The following is a 17,330-nucleotide window of genomic DNA, read 5'->3' as shown; positions in this document are numbered from 1 at the left end:
TAGCGACACGTCGGACGAGCAGTTATTATGGCACATTCTGAGGAAAATAGGTGTTGGTTCACGACAGGCGGTTCATTTATAATCTGTGTATTTTTGTGTAAGTTTTGCATGTTCTAGCTTCATCGGCAAATTGCCTTCATGATTAATTGACAATTTTGCCTTTGCATGCGGAATTATACTTTGCTAGTATGTGTATCATTTCTATGACGGCATCGTGTGCACATGGGAATCCTCTTGCATGTTGCATGCTGGTGATTGATCACCCCCTGCCAAATACCCTAGAGGTTGATCTCACGGTATTATGTAGGTGTCGGTGTATATGGCGATGCTCAATGCGAAAGTGAGGGTAACCAACAGAGAGTCAGGTTGGGCAAGCAATGTCTGAGACAATGTTGTCCAATATCGCCTTTGTTTTGCAATATTTAGCAATGCTGAGGTGAGGGATTAGTTTGAAAGAAGGAGTTATTATCCCTATTACCCTTACCCAATACCCCAAGTTACCTTTTTAATATCTACTCCAATCCTATTTTACTAACCTTACTTTCATGTTTTTTTCTGCGTCTAATTGTAAGCGTTACCCTTGTCAACATCTATTGTGCACGTCAGTGGAAGAGTTTTCCACTGAATTTGTCACTAGTTCTAATCTTCAAGCCTTTTAAACCAATAGGTGATTCTCCGGATAGTCTAACCTGATTTATTATTACCTCAAGGAAAAAAAATTTTTAATTAATTATAGTCATAGGAGGAGAAGTAGAGGTAATGGTGTTTGGTAATGGTAATAAAGTCAACGAGGTTCGCCGATGATCAGCCGTTGATTAATTCGCGTTTGGGAGAAAACTGGATGCGTTACGCAAGCATTGCGAGGAATACAATAAAAGCCACAAAAGGGCAAAATCTGCGAAATTTTGTAAAGCATCGCGGGCAAGGAATGTGAGGCTTAAGATACAGGTATGTGGTCACAAATGTTAGGTGGCAGAGCAGTTAAACTATTTGAGCGGCATGGTAGAGGGAAACGGATACAGTGGAAAGGACATCAGGAAGAGAATTGTGTTATCAGAGGACAGCAGAGGATACAGAAAAAACTCAAGGGGGGGGGGGGGGCGCTAAAGATATCTTGAGCTACCTGTACTTTTATCGTTATGAAAAATAATCAAGTCACATGCAACGTTTAAGAAAGTTTTATTTAAACTGATTATACACGTACACAAGACAATGATATCTTATGACATAAAAACTGCAATCGTAAAAAAAGTTGTGTTGTTATGGAATGTTAGATAATAAGGGTGGACCCGCAAGGGGGGAGGGCGCCCCCCAAATGTATCCGCCACTGGCAGAGGAGGCGTTCATTAAGAGAAGGTAGCCAATGATAGGATCGATATTTGAGAGCTTAAAGAAAAGACTAGAGAAAATTATGATCTGACGTGAAGCGTTTTTCGGAGCGGAAACAAGAGAAAACGCAAATAGGATGACGATTTTAAAAAAACTGGGGGCATTCGAGATGTGGGCTTATAGATGAATGGAGGAGGTGAAGTGGACGGAGAGTACAAACTAACTAATAGTTTTATTTGCATATTCGTGTCCTTAGCACTCTCCTAGTTTCTGGTCGCAGTCCTGTGTGCTTTGCCTGTTGCCGGCAAGCGAGTGTGTGTCTGATTAAGGCTACGATAACTGCTGCATGCCTGGTGTGGAATCACCCCTTGGTGGTGGCTTACACGGTACCCCGTCGATGTTAATGAGAGTAGGAATAACGTAATAAAGGAATAATAGAAGTGCTGGATATGGCGAGTGAGGAGAGGAAGCTTCTAGATGAGATACATTTGGATGGAGTGGGCACAAATAGGGAAGGGGATGTTATAATTTCTGCTATGGGGAAGGTTGCTACGTCGGTGAGGAAGGGAAAGGAAAGTATACGATTTATTGACATAATGAGTAGGAATAAGCGTCATAGTTAGCTGAAGAAGGAAGTCCAAGTTGGGAGGGGAGACAGGCCGGGATAATCTACAATATTAATCATGTAAACCTAACACAACAGGTACCATACTTAATAGTTCAAATCGGAAGTACAGTTATTATGGCTGAAAACATTGGATTTTCTGACAATAGGCTATATAATTGTGTCCTCAGAAAATGTTTCATCACATTTGATTTGATTGGAACACGTACTTTACTCGCATTAAACCAATTAGGACACTAATACAATTTCTTGATGAAAAAAACGCAATATAGTTCAAAAGAGCAATTACTCTACAAATATAACTAGTAAATCAGCAATGTTAATCATAAATAACATCACTGTAGTAGGCTTAATCATTGAATTCAAATACAACCATCGGGTTGAATCAATGAGCGATTGATCATTGAAAAATTGTTTTTTCATTTAAGTATGCTATTGCATACAGACTTTTTGGGTTTCTTTTGTCTTTTTAAGTATACCGGGACTAGCCACGGTGATAACTTTTACGGAGTCACCCGCAATGCACAAACTGTGCGAAAGATCCACAGAGGAAAAATCATTCGCCTTGACCGGGATACGAACCCGGATCCTTCGTTTACATTCGGAATCCCTCGAAAGCACTCGGCCGGGAATCGAGGGATCCGGGTTTGAGTCCCAGTCAAAGTGAATGATTTTTTTCTGTGGATTTTTCGCACAATCCTTTTGTCTTCCTAGTCTAAAACAGGAACTACAATGACTAAGGGAAGAATTATAGAGTGCATTTAGGTAAACAAACAGTTAAATAATATTTATTTGATTCACCTAATACATATCATAAAATGTACATACCTAATCCATGGTGGAAATATATAGTTTTTGAGACCAACCCTATTAAAAAGCCAATATTGGTTATTTTCCAATTCCGGGAATCCAAACTTGTTCTCCATTGAGAGCTTGGTGGTCTCTCTCTCTCTCTCTCCCTCTACAGAAGAGTAATATGCAAACTATCCATTCGTGCAGGAAATTCTTGGAATGCTACTGGCGACCGCTACTTCCGGAAGAGAATTCTTTGCAACCCTATTCAAGAGAATTTCAATCATTTGACCCTCTATAATCCCACAGAAAGGTAGTTGGAAAATAGAACAATTACTCATCAAACCTAGACTAAACTATAAGGGAATTGACCTACGTATCAAGATAAATCCGAGTCAAACAAAAACTTGTTCATAAATCCCCGAAAGACATTGTCACTGACACTAGATGAATTACGCATTTTCAAATATTTATGGATGTTTACACCTGTATAATTAATGACGCAGATTGAGGACGAAATGTAAGCAAACTTCTTGCTGATCCGATAGTATCAATATGTAAACCTTCACAGAATTTAATTGGGTTTTTCGATGCTTACGTTTTGAAAACAGTTCGATGCATGAAATTCTTCAAATAGGCTTTTTCAATTCGTGAAATTAAGATATTTTTCTTTTTAAGGGTATTTTTGCGAGATCTCATCAGGAGGATCCATTACCCACCATTTCAGGTGCCCATTCTCGCGATAGAATTGATGATATTTCATGCAAATTATTGCTTTTCTCAGTCTGTCCAATTCAGGTTTCTACTTTCTCTCCTCCATGTCCCTACACAGGCATCCAAGGCCTAACTGGCTGGAATGAAGTTCCAATGAGAACAAGATCTTGGAGAGTGTAATTGCTACTGATAATGGTGACGAAGGAGGACACGTGTAAAATTACAGCCGAATACAGAATTTGGCCTTCTCTCCCCTGACCTTCTTTCCAACTCCTCATAATTTCTCGCACCTGGTCCACAATGCAACGCTTTTCCCCAGCCCTCGCCGCTCGCATCTATCGCGGTGAAGACTCGCACGAATTCTAAAAGGAAAAAAAAAACTCGTTTCAGCGAATAATTACATTCCTGCGGCCGGCCGGCCGGCCCCCTATGCCGAAGGCAGATGCCGATAACTTTCTAAAACAGGAAGTGGTCAACGACATGAATACCGCACACGTTTTCATTTCCTGAAAACTTCAATTTCCATCACCAACACTTACCGCAGCGATATAAGTGACATAGTCGGCTTGTCAGAGGGCAAGACATTAATTATTTCAATTAAATAGTACGAATTGGTACATGTAGCGTGACGTAGGGATCCCTCAACTAATATAAGCTTCCTTGAAACATCAATTTGGAATTGCTCCTCCTTAAGAAACGTCTTTTGTCTTAAAGTTTCTTTTTAACAATCCAAAAAAATCGAAAGTCCAAATAAATAACGAAATTAAATTATTAGAGTTAAATAAAAAATGGAGTTGAACAAGGCACGGCGTTTCAGTAGCTATAGTATTGATTAGCGGGCCAATAATTGATTCGAGTACAAGAATCGAGTATTTTTAAGCTTGTTAAAGTCTACAATAACTTTATGATTTCCAAATAATATTCTAAATGATTCTTAATTATGTTTCCACCATCATGTTATCATAAAATCTTATCGTTAAAGAGCACCTAATGCACGAGTGCCAAAAAGATTCAGCTGGAACGAAGGAAAACTAAGTAAAGTGCATTGCGGTTTGTTAGGACGCATTGGTTCCGGTAACTGTTGCGCAAATTGATCGGCTGTCCCATTTGTCCGAAGCATTCCGCAAATTTTCACATATAGGGAGGTTTAAAAGATACGTAGGGTACTAATTGATATTTAAGATACAATTTGCTGTTTTATCTATTACCAAAACTATGTTCGTGAGAAACACTGAAATCAGAAACACCTATTTGAAATTACCGGATTAGTTGGAAAGTTGGAAGTACATATTTCTCTCAGATTCCATGTATGGAAGCAAGAAATGGCAGCTCATGAATCGGTCAGAAAGACAATGAAAAGGTATGCGTTCTCAGAATAAGTTCATTACAGGCCCCAGTGGAGCAGATAAAAATTGTATATCTCCACGCAAATATTGGGTGAATACCACCGATGCGTATAAACAGAGTTTTACTTATCAATTTACGATTTTTTTCCTTCGTAAAAGCTACTTATCTTACATGCCTAAGCTTGATATATGGCACTGAAAACTATATATGTACGTGCGCGTCATTATTTCGCAGTAGAGATTCAATTTACCTGAAACGTCGAAAAGATTTTTGAAGCCTCTTCTCATATTTGATATCTCTTCCACCACTCCCAGGCACCAAAGTTAATTCAAGGGTGTTTGGCAGGGGGTCACCCATCACCATCGACGAAAAATTTCGTCACCAGCAAGCAGCATGGATGAGGATCCCAGCATGCAAACCACACGGTCAAGTGCAGTTACAAATAATACGTCCACATTCATGTAAATGCAAAAGCTTTCGACGTTGAGAATTCCTATTGCACATCCATTCCATCTTAAGCCAGCAAATACGAAAAATAAGGGTCGGACAGAACTTCAGACAGCCTCCAGAGAGGTCGCTTTCATGCTCTAAATGTTTCCAATATCCTACTAAAAACATCAAAATCACACATTTCACAAATAACGTTTTAATCATCAGATTCAATATCAAATTAGTCACTGAATATTCACGCATCTGAGAACTAAAATATCGGTATTCCATCTAATCTTTCCATTGGCTATTTTCTCTTCAGAAAATTACTGAAATATTGTTTAAAATTGACCGAAAGATTTCTACCCAAAGTTCACTTACAAAACCGGTTTCAACGCACCTTGCATTATCACCATGTGGAAGGATTATCTTTTATTAATTTTAGTTCGGTTTTAATCACATGCTATGCATCCACAAGATAAAACCTGAAAACACTGCCTATAAAACATTACCTCATGCTATAAACATTGAATATGTAAAGTTGGAGTAAATAACTTCAACAATGAGATGAATTCCGTATTGATTAATTAACCCCTCGATCGTTATGTGTTTAATCCAGAAAAAGGGTGGCAAATAGTGCAAAATTTGGTTCTTCAAATTCAGTTCCAGAACACAGAGCATTAAATATTTTATTACCTAAATCAATAAATTTATATAATTCTTATTTTATTCTAAAACCACCGAATTTGGCAGGAGAGGACGTTACCATGCCGCAACCGAGTCCGGCAAATAAAATTATCCGTATATATCAAAATCATTACCAAATAAAGTGCTGAGAAAAAAACGGGCACAAGAAGAGGACGAAAACAGCGGCCTTCCTTTTAATTTCTCCGCCGGCTGGTTTCACCGCGCGGGGAATGACCGCTGGGAATCGCCGAATGAAGAGAAGAACGAGGTTGAAGCCGGTCGGGACGGAATATGGTCAAGGACAGAGGGCGTGGCGAGAGGCAGGAGAGCTGTGGGGATGGGTAGGAAAGAAAAAAAAAGAAAACCGCAGTCCGTGATCCTCCGCGAATGATTCCGCGTTTTGATCCGCCGCGGGGTCTACTTTCTCTCGCGGAAGATGACCCTCGGCTCGGCAAGGATCTACGTCTGCATAAGGCAAGCGAGCGACCTCTAGGGTGTGAAAATAATCCGATGCTTTCTCGGCGTATGCTGGTAGTGAAGGCTGCACGGGTGTTCCACCGGGTAATCTACTCCATGTCTGCCAACGTTTCGGCGTACGAGTCGTACTGCATTCTCAGGGCTGATGAATGATTCAGCCCTGACGATGTAAAGCAACTCGACGACAAAACGTTGGAAGTCATGTAGGATATTACCCGGTGAGGCACCCGAGCAGCATTTACAACGACCTCTAGAGTGTTTGGCAAGGGGTCACCCATCACCATCGACAAAACTTTCGTCACCGACATCAGCATGGAAGAGGACCCCCGCATGCAAACCACATGGTCACGAGTAGTTACAAATAATAAGTCCACATTTATGTAAATGCAAAACTTTTCAGCTGTTAGAGTTCCAATAGTAAATCCATGCTAAAAAAGCCAGCATTTTAAGGAAACTATAACAGCTCTTTATTAGTTTTTAAAATTATTTGCCTAAAAAAATATATTTTAGATTCATATGTTATACTAATATTATTTTTTGTGGGTTTAAAGAAAATTTGATTAAAACTTTCGTTTCAATCCAGTACTGATTTTTCTTAAAGACTAAGGATTTTTGCTTCTAGGGGGGGCAGCTGCCCCCTCCAGCCCTTCTCTGGGTACGCCCATGGTGTATTGTATACAATACGACAGGACCGAGGAGGATATTAAACGCATAAAGAAATTGTGCAAAGTTGTGCAATTGTGCAATACCTACTAAGTTACAGACCGCTAAAATATTTTAAGTTCTTTCGATTCTTTCAACGAGAGTACTTATATTTATTTTTTACAATAATTTAATCGCAACATACAGTATTTCATACCGTTAGGTACTGACCTTAGTGTCGAGATTCCGTAGAAGACGGCCATTCATTACGTGAGGTGAATGCGGCGATTTTTTGACCCCCCCGTACTCCGTTTGTGAGGTATCGTAAGATTTGGCTCAACGACCTTCCTCTAATCTCACGTGAAACTGTCCAAAATGCGTATTTTCTGTGTAAATACGTTAATAAATGCTTCATCGTGCTGGATTAAAAAAACCAATTTGTTGAATTATATTTAGTAGAGAAACACTTTCCGCTCAATTTTACTCAGTTTACACTGTTTCTTGCGGAAAAAAATTACGTGATACTTGCCAGGACCTGCCGCTTTACCTCAAGTTAGAATGGAATAGAATTGACCCCCTCTTCCCCCTTAACGCCACAAGTAATGAATGTGTACCCCCAATCAATCTATCCGGGAGGGAAGGGGTTAGGTTACAATACATAAATTTTAAAAGGGGTGGCCGAATTATGACAGTTATAAAAGCGTAAAAAATGGGAACTTCTTTAAGAATTATGACTGAAGGAGGAATAAGACCGGATCAGTATTACCAAATTTCGTATCAGCGTCTGATTCTTAGAGCATAGGTCACTATACAGACATGACAGTATAGTATTTTATCGCAAGGAAGAAAATGAAATCTATTAAAATTACATCTACATGTAATAACCAAGGTCGTAGGTTATGGGGATTTAATCCTCCAACGAAATTCTCAGGAGAAATGGTCTCCAAAGTTTCCCCTCGGAATTTTCCCCTTTCCCTTAAAAAAAATCCCCGAACATTTTTCCTGCCTATGGCCTCGCAAATAACCACATTTAGAAATGAGGGGTTGAGAAGAGTAGGGGTGCAATTGATTTTTTGTCTCATCAATGTTTGATTCAGAAATTGATAGTAGAAATAGACAACAGCTTAGTAGCCTAGCGATACGAGTGTGTCTCTGTTATATGCAGACATTGAGAGGAAAATCAAATGCATTTAGTACCTACTAAATATCTAGCAGATATCGTATTCTTTTAATTTAATTATGGTACCTAACTCTGTATAGAAGAAAAAAATCACTTTTATCCCTTGGCTTCTCAGCCCCTCAAATAAAATGTGGAAGCCACGAAGGAAAACAAGTGGGCATAGCAACCAATCCACAAAAATTTAAGTAGTCCCAATGAAACATGGCTATTACACACTAATATATATAAAGATTCTGCATAGGAAATTGAGAATGTGAGCTCTCCGTACAACCACTATATCACATCGTCAGGTTGGCCGAGCGGTCTAAGGCGCCAGACTTAAGTTCTGGTTCCCATATGGGAGCGTGGGTTCGAACCCCACACCTGACAAATATTTTTATGCGGCAGGACAGAGTAAGGTTGGTTGATATTATGACTAATTAATTCCACGCGTGTTCTGGTGTAACAAAAATCAATTGCGGAAAAACTAAATAGTATCTTTGGTGACTCGACGCCAAGCACCTAAAATAACATTAAAGCCCATTAATTAAAATGGTGGTTCCTTAGTGAAAAAACCGCACAAATATTTGAAGAAAAACTGCATCTACTCCCTGCCTCCCATCTATTCACTCCCTGACCCCCCACTTCGTGGGTGCTTGGCAGGGGGTGTATTTTTTTCTATGCCAACGTGAAATGCGAATTCCACTTTCATGGAATTGTAACTTACCGATAGAAATTTTAGAAGAATTTTAGTCAGAAAATGCACTAAATCCTAGCATTAAATGAAGGGAATTCCTAAAAGACTTGAAAGAAAAACGCAGTTAAGAGTCATGGAAATTGAAGCGAAAAACACTCAATGATACTTCCGCCTTTCCGCTGAATAGATCGACTAATATTCATTTCGTACAATTGAAAATCAGTCTCTATTACTCTATAATCTCTATTTCTCTGTAATATCTATTTCCAAAATTTGGAATCTGTTTACAATAAAAGTTGCATCCAAAAATAAGTTTTAGGCTCTTGCTGCGTCTAGAATCATAGTTTTATTGCGCGACGAAAATGCGTTCACCTTAATTACCTAAAAATGAACCGTTTTCCTTGTACCTCCTCAACTTTAATTTTTTTGTTTGTTGACTCTTATGCCGAATTTTGAAGTGCCGAGTTTTTTGCGGATGTAATTCTTATGCGATAGTATTTAATAAACGTTTAATATATGCGATGCGGAACTAATTAAGCGCATTGCCCTTCTATTTATAACGGCTGGTGTCCTAACAGACGCCCAATCGTAACGGCTTGTGGGGTTGTATCTTAACAATATAAACTCTATGTATCTAAATCTGCATCTACATGATACCCTGTAAGCCACTTCTAGAGTATTTGTGGATTTATCCATTTTCCGGGTTATCGCCGCGTTGAAATGGAGAAATCCACAAATTCTGTACGCCACGGAAGACTCCGAGACAACACTTCTAGAGTATTTGGCAGGGGGTAGGCATACAGTGTGCAGGTGTAGAATTGCCGTCCGAAAATATTTGAGTTGACGGAGCAAGATGTTTTAGGAGTATATACTTAAGTTATTGAGCGCTTTAGCGTAGAATTAGCAAATGAGAGCGAATATATGTCTATCTCCTCTCTGAAAATCTAGTAACTTCAATGCCATTCCAAAATCTGCAAAAATAGAGCCATTTTCTTGCACACACTTTTAAGCATCTAAAAGAACTCCGTTTAATTAATCCGCGAAACTCCATCGGGATTTTTCTCTTCTTAAAATTATTTCATCCCGAAAATGATAATGTACCTCATGAAAACATCTTAGATTGTTTGAATTCTCCAGAATTTCACACAAATTAATAACTCGTACTTACAAACGCAACATCGAACTAGCCTAATATATCATTTAAATAATATAGGAGCAACGGAAAAAATACATTACTTCTCATCGTTGCTCGTTTGAGATATTTAGCAATGATGACGTAACGAGGCTCCCACACTACGAATACCTGAATACATTTCTGAAATCCATCTGTTTTTTTTTCTCGAGAAGAAAGAGGGAGAAGTTAAAATTCCCCAAACTCTGAATAGTCCCAAAATTCCATGAGACCCTCTTACACAGCTAAAGGTGCCAGCAGGTGTTCTCCGAATCACACCTGCACAAGAGTGGCCAATGTTAAGGAAGTAGGTTCTAACACAAGAAGTAAATATTCGATTTAAAGGAACAAGTTCACAGGGGAAAATAAAATCCACAAAAAGAAGAAATAAAAATAAAAAGCGATCACGCCGACCAACTGGCAACTCGCCTCCTCTCATTATAGCTTTTTATTTGCCAAACGTGGCAAATAGGAGGCTAAGAGGAGATTGACAAAAAACGTTCAGTATATAAACCAACCAAAATTGAACCATCAATTCAGCTGAAAATTGCCTAAAAATTTCTACGTTGTAACAAAGAATCACTCAGGAATAATATTTGTGACTTTAGAAAATTTTCCAGGTTATGCACGACAGTGTAGGACTAGCTTTCTCAGCAATGTTTAATCACTCCTTAGTACATGTATATGCGGAGGAGGGTGACGTCAACGCATGTCAGCCAATTTTTCCTCATCATTGTAGGAGGATTTTAGCTCAGGGTTATAACTATAAGCAGCCTAGCAACAGGATAAATACTAGTCAAATAAGATATTGCAATATTTCCATAGACTTTTCATGGAATTAAGTGAAAATATTGCAACTTTTTGTTTAACTAATGTAAATAACTTCCATCACAAGTTTTCATTTGTTTAGACAGCGGTATGACAGCTACAATTGGCCTAGAAAAAACCATGTTTTCTGAAAAATACACGTCTTTCAGTTACATTGCGATTCGCTCTACATTCTCAATGAGGCAACCAAGAAGAAAATCTGAGAAATTCACGATTCTGAAGAGAATTCCGCGAAGAATCAAAGGGTTGTCTCGCGGGGAGAATTCTCGTTTCTGGAAAAATATAGGCATCCAGACGCGGGCAAAGGGAAAAGAAACCGCTGGAATTGAAGAGAAAGCTGCGATATGAAATAGGCGAACTCATTGAGACACAACGTACGTCCTCACATTTCACCAGAGGTATGACGATGGATAGTTGCAGCTGCCGAACGTGAGAGTCTATAAACATCAATCAATCGAATAGGGCAATGTGCTTCGAAATACTTCTTTTGCATATCACGGGTCAAGGAAAGCTTATTCTCCGTAGTAGGCTAATCTTTGACTACACAATTTTGTGTTTTATCAAGCCAAGTACACAAGGGGTTATTACTTGAAAATTCTAGCCATACAATTCGAAATATCGAAATAAAAAAGTATAAATCCACCGAAATTATGCCGCTTCGCGTTCTGTTGTTTGTACCACGCATAATGCTAATTTATAACGAATGAGGTTTACTTTATCTATTACCTTTTACATCTAGCTATCGCTTTTTTCTTAAAATAAAGAAAGTTCATTTAAGATAGTCCGAAGAAGCTGGAAGGAGTACCAAGGATTTATTTTTTAAAGAGAAACAATAATAGCCTGATGAAATCCAGAAAAATCAATTAAGCCGAAATCCGCAAAATCCTCCATTCAAAACCGCCATTGTCAATATTATCGGAAATTGGGAGATAATCTAGAACATTAATGTGATCAGCAAATAGATCCTTACCTAGGACAAAAATACAGGCAATCTTCATTCTTGCAATCATGGACTGTGAGAAATGCACATGATTTTATATTATTCTGGTAGATCTCCATTAAGCACATTTTCTCGGGCTTCACACTACTTTTCAATTTCGTTTTGTTCCCTGAAGACTGTGACAGAATTATCTCTAATTCGAAACAACTCACTTCATAAAGTTCCACAAAACTTTTTAATTCCAACCCTGGGTTTTAACTATGTACTCAGGTAGTTATTATCAACATAGTCATCACCTTGATAATGACTATCTAATTGTTGAAAGTCAGGGTCGGAATGATAAGTTTTGTGGAACATTACAGAGTTTTTATTATAATGTTATAATGTTTCATTATAATGTTCCACAAAACTTTTTTTACTCCGACCCTGGGTTTTAACTACCAGATAGTTACTATCAATAGATTCATCACCTTGATAATGGCTATCCAATTGTTGAAACCCAGGGTCAGAATGATAAAGTTTTGTGGAACATTACAAAGTTAGTTATTTCACACAATAGAAATATTGTTCCACCAATCAGCTCTCCTTCATCCTTAACTCTGAGGAAGGTGGTAAGTGCCACCGAACATTTATATAGTTTTTTTATTCTTTTTATCTTAAATTGTGTCTTTTACGGTGTTCAACAACCTTGGAAAATTTCGCGTTATACACCTCATCGAGGAACCTCTTGAAGTATATATAAATATATGACAGAATTATACACCGAAACGTTGTCATTTACCGGGTTTGAAGCCAGGTGAACCTTCATAAATGTGAAAAATACAACCGTGAGTGTTTCCTATCGTAGTGGGCATTTTAGGGAGGCAGGGATCGGTGATTCCCGCAAAGGTGGACCGAGTGTTTTATTTCTCCACCCGTCTCTAACTCGGCGCGCGTCCTCCTTAATTTATTCCATGCAGTAGTCTAACCACTCTCTCTCCGAATCCCACTCCACACTCAGTCGTCCTCCCCCTTCCCCGTTTATTCCGCAGACGCGGGATCGCCCGAGGGGGCAGACGAGAGAGCAACCGTCAATGAAGGTCCTACAAACCCACATCCGAGGGCCATCAAAGAGGAGGAAAAAGGGCGGGGACCACTCCCGTCCCACACTGATCATCCACACACGGGCAGACTCTTGGGGCCCGTGGGAAAACACAAAAGGGAGAGCATGATCGTAAACATCCAAACGACTTGTCAATCACGTTCATTTACATACCCCACGAGCCGCCTTAACGGGCGTGTGGCGTATGCATCCTGGCCAAAACACCCAAATGGGGCATAAAATGGTTTCAGGCTTGATTTTGTGGAAGTTTGCTATATCCATGATAAAAACGCAAATAGTAATTTCCACACTATTTAATTCAACACTCGACGGCCGACCATGGTTTCAACACTTCGTGTAATTTTCAAGGTAAGTTGACCTTGAAAATGACACAAAGAGTTGAAACCATGGTCGGTCGTTGAGTTTTAAATGAAATAGTGTGGAAATTACCATGTGTGTTTTTATCACTAAAATGGGGGTTTGGCCAGGATAGATAGATGGAGCATGTTTTGAAATTTCACTTCAAATTCAAATAAACGAGAAATTATGATCGAAAAGAACCTTTATGCCTTATAGAAACGATTTCTTAATTCATCATGTATTCAAAAATTAGCTTTTAACTCTATACGACACTCATAGGGACCAGTGATTTCAGACGAAGCATACGGTGTAAGGTGATGTATTATTATCCCAATGCTCTCTTCGGCGCGAATAAGTCATTACCAAGTAAAAATTCCATTTAAAGGGCTAAAATAGCAGGCCTAAACTATCGGTTATGAACCATGGTAGGTACCGAGGAGTGGCGGATCCAGGATAGGTACAAGGGGGGGTTAAGTGGGGTTAAAAATTCTATCAGTAGTGGGGGTTGGATCATTATTACCATTCTATTTAGTGTAAATCGGATACCCAGGGAGGGGTATCCCCCTTAGCCCCCCCCCCCCCCCATAGATCCGCCACTGGTACTGAGTACATTCTGGGAAATTCAAATTCTGGACTAGTTTTTGGTGTCAGCTAAGCGGCCGCGCTCACTTTTAATTTATTTAAACAGAAAAACCAAGGTTTATAGCTAGTGACGTCTCCAAGGATACATAGCTATCTGGCGTCGAGCAAAAATCAGGCGAGTGATGCTCATGATCCAGGCTAAACTCGTCATGACTCTTAATGGAAACATTTTGATACTGGTCCCAATATCTCCCGAAAGCTTCCATATCAACGGAAGCACAGAACAACTTAAAGTTGAAATTAGTACTGCAATTAGACCAGGTCCAACAACTCCAGGAGTTCAGGTGATGATATTTCGGGAATACGATCAATCAAGCATACAAGGATAGTTTGAGATGGGTTGAGTTATAAATAGCATATACTTACGATGCAATTTTTAAATATCGCTGTCAGTTGCGCCAACTCCATGGGGCATTTAACATCTTGGGCAGACAATGGTTAAAGTGATTTTTAGGATAAATTGTAGAAAACGAGTGGTGACACTGTTCCCCGTTTTCAATATGGCGGCAACTTTGGCGCAACGCGGCAAATCCTATCGGAGAGTAAGACGACTGGAAAAATTTGCGTGAGTCGAGGACAAAACTGAAGCACGCGAGAAGATGGAGAAGCAAGCAATGACGCTAATGGAGGATAAGTTAGTTGATGCATTAATTGATAGGCTCGTAAACTCTTTAATGCACAAAAAAAAGATATGGGTTTCGGAATTCAAAGCGATTCTCGAGGCAATTGTTAATATTACACAATAAGTCATATATGTTGAATAAAACAAATGGAGTGCTTCAGAATTCATCGCATATCAGCAGAGTAATTTTGATTCGGACTATATAACTCCTAAAATCCTGCAGCTAATGAATTTAACACAATGCCACTCTTTTTATTAATTAGTGCGAAGAAGTCAGAAGTAGTTCATTAAACTGTATTGCGCTGATGCTAATAAAGCTGGTGTGGACAGTAAAAAAGTGTTGGGTTACCTACAGGGACAGCCATGCCTCTCACAGGAATATTTAAAATCGAAATGTAAACAACTTTATACATATTCAGGGTACATTTTCAAATAAAATGTTATCATAGTACCAATAAATTTCTCGGTCCATGTTCGTCTGAATAAATGTCTTTTGGAGTGACCCGCGTAATGTATTTAATATGGTCAACGTTTCTTCTCTTACGCTGGAGACCTCATCAAGGCTAAAGACCCATTAGTCGTGTAATGCATTCAAATTATGAAAAGTAGCCTTTTTCCTGATGAAAAAGCACTCGTTTGCCCACTGTGCACGAGTATGGTGCTTCATGGGATGGCATTTCCACTCGTAAGTTGATTCTGCAGCGCTTCATTTGTGACATTAGCGAGGGACGGCCCCGAATGAGTTACACATGACAGGTTATAAAGAATGGAAAAGAAATGCAGGAGACTTCATCAGGGATAATAACTCATAAGTCTCAATCGTCTCAGGCAAAACCTTGCGCGAGTTCATTTTATCGTAAATGAAAAGAAAAACTTTGTTATGCGCCATAAATTTATTTTCACGCACAACTAGTTCCGATGTAGCGACGCACAGTGGTCCGGATCCGGAAAAAGGTTGACGAAAAAAATTTTTTCGACTTTCTTGAAACTCACTTAGACTATAGAAGTTACGTAGTAATATGTCTTGGGTATCCCCTTTCATGCTTACGTTTTTATAAAAAAAATTGCTTGCTTACATATATTGCGCCAAAGTAGCCATTTCTAATGGAAACTTTTTTCAAAAATTACGCATTTTAGATTTATATTTAAGCAAAACTTGAATAATACGACGTCGCGACGTTTTCATTCAAGTTTATTATTCAAGTTTTGCTTTTCATTTTCCACCCATTAGTCATTAGCCCTGATGAATATGGGTGGGAATTTCGGTTCATTTTATGGATTCGCTTCTCGGGATTTGATCAGTGGCAATGAATCGGTTCTTTAAATCATTCATAATGAACTGAATGAACAGAGTGTATCTCGAATCCATTTGATTTTGAGAATGAAGAATGCAAAATTCTACAAAATTCCCGTGCCTCATGAATTTTCATTTCCTTGATATTGTCCGAATACAACGGATTCATTCATGAATTACACAGCTCTACTGATGAGGTGTCCAGCGTAAGGGAGAAAAAAGTTAGCCACTTTAAAACCTTGACGCGAGTACCCCAAAAGCCGAAAATATTGGCAAAATTTCATCATTAAGAGGATGCAACTAGAAACTAAGGTCTTTGAGGCATGATGGCAGAATTAAGAAAAAAAGTAGGAGGGACTAAGAATGTGGTACAGAGAACGCACAATACGTTTGGTACCCGTTGTCGCTGGTCTGGCGATTTTTGTTAGCGACCGGAGGTTGAAAAAAATACCTCTAGTACACTTTTGTATCCCACCATTGACAGTGGTCTGCAACCTTTTTATATGTTCAAACGCACCCTTTACTAAATTCTTTTTCCGGAGGTCACGCACTGGAAAGGATGATGGATCGATGGAGGAATCATTTGGGGCATTATGATGCCATTAAAGCCGTGGGCGGTGGTGGGGTTCTCTTGTCCACAAATTTAAGGCTTCGGGAGGGGAGTGGGGTTGAAAGTAGGGGGTGCGGGAGGAATTGGGGGGTGAGCGTGGGAGGGAGGTCTGGAATCAATGAGGAAAGTTTTTCGCCATTGAATCTGAAATCAAAAGTGATTCCGTAGAAAGATAGAAAATGGACGGAAGAAAATTAAGTCATCGATTCGATTTTTACCGTAAAACTTAAATGGGTATATCTTCGAAGATATTTCCGTTAGACTAATGAAAGTTGATGAAGTCATGAATCTTCAGAATTTCCATGTGACGCACTTTGGTATTTTAGGTAGGCTCACTTTCAATAGATATCGATTATGCCTTTTCTATAAAACTATCGAAATTTAATAACTACTAAGAATTATCATCGCCTGGGTTAGGTGACTTACGCTCATGCACTTAAGTGTCACCTCAAATTGCCATACTAAAATATGAGAAATAGTTAGCTTTGTTTTTCTTGAGAGAATGATATCACGCAGAACGATAAATCACCGACTGAACTGTCATTGAATGGCTTTATTTGTAATCCAATTCTGGATAGAAGTCCCTCAGATCCGAAGATCTAGTGACCATAATCCATTCCTGCTACTACTCTGCCAAAGAAAGAGATGCCATAATCTATCTTCCAATGAAATATACACCGGTAGCCTCAACCACTCCAAGAAAGAAACACGGACCGCTCACTGCTAACTGGGCTAAGGAAACGCGCGCTCCGATTTCTCCTCTCAGAACGAAAACCATAATCCAAAATAGGATGCTGAAGATTGAATCGACCAGCGAAAGGAGTAGAAGTAAAGATTGCCATATGAATCAAACTAAAGTCATCGCAATTTCGGCTACGATATCA

At 39.1% G+C, this 17,330-nt stretch overlaps 1 protein-coding gene and 1 non-coding gene across 2 annotated transcripts in view; one reads left to right on the top strand and one right to left on the bottom strand.

Moving 5' to 3' along the window:
* LOC124164527 overlaps window positions 1–17,330 on the bottom strand; it is a 258,207-nt gene that overhangs the window by 130,683 nt on the left and 110,194 nt on the right. The window lies entirely within an intron of this gene.
* Trnal-uaa lies at window positions 8,508–8,591 on the top strand. The gene has a single exon. It is a non-coding gene; the product is annotated as a tRNA-Leu (tRNA).

This window comes from Ischnura elegans, chromosome 8 (assembly GCF_921293095.1).
Source record: "Ischnura elegans chromosome 8, ioIscEleg1.1, whole genome shotgun sequence".
In the NCBI taxonomy this organism is placed as follows: Eukaryota; Metazoa; Arthropoda; class Insecta; order Odonata; family Coenagrionidae; genus Ischnura; species Ischnura elegans.
Note: the sequence above shows the minus strand (reverse complement) of the source record. Positions and strands in the feature narration are given on the sequence as shown.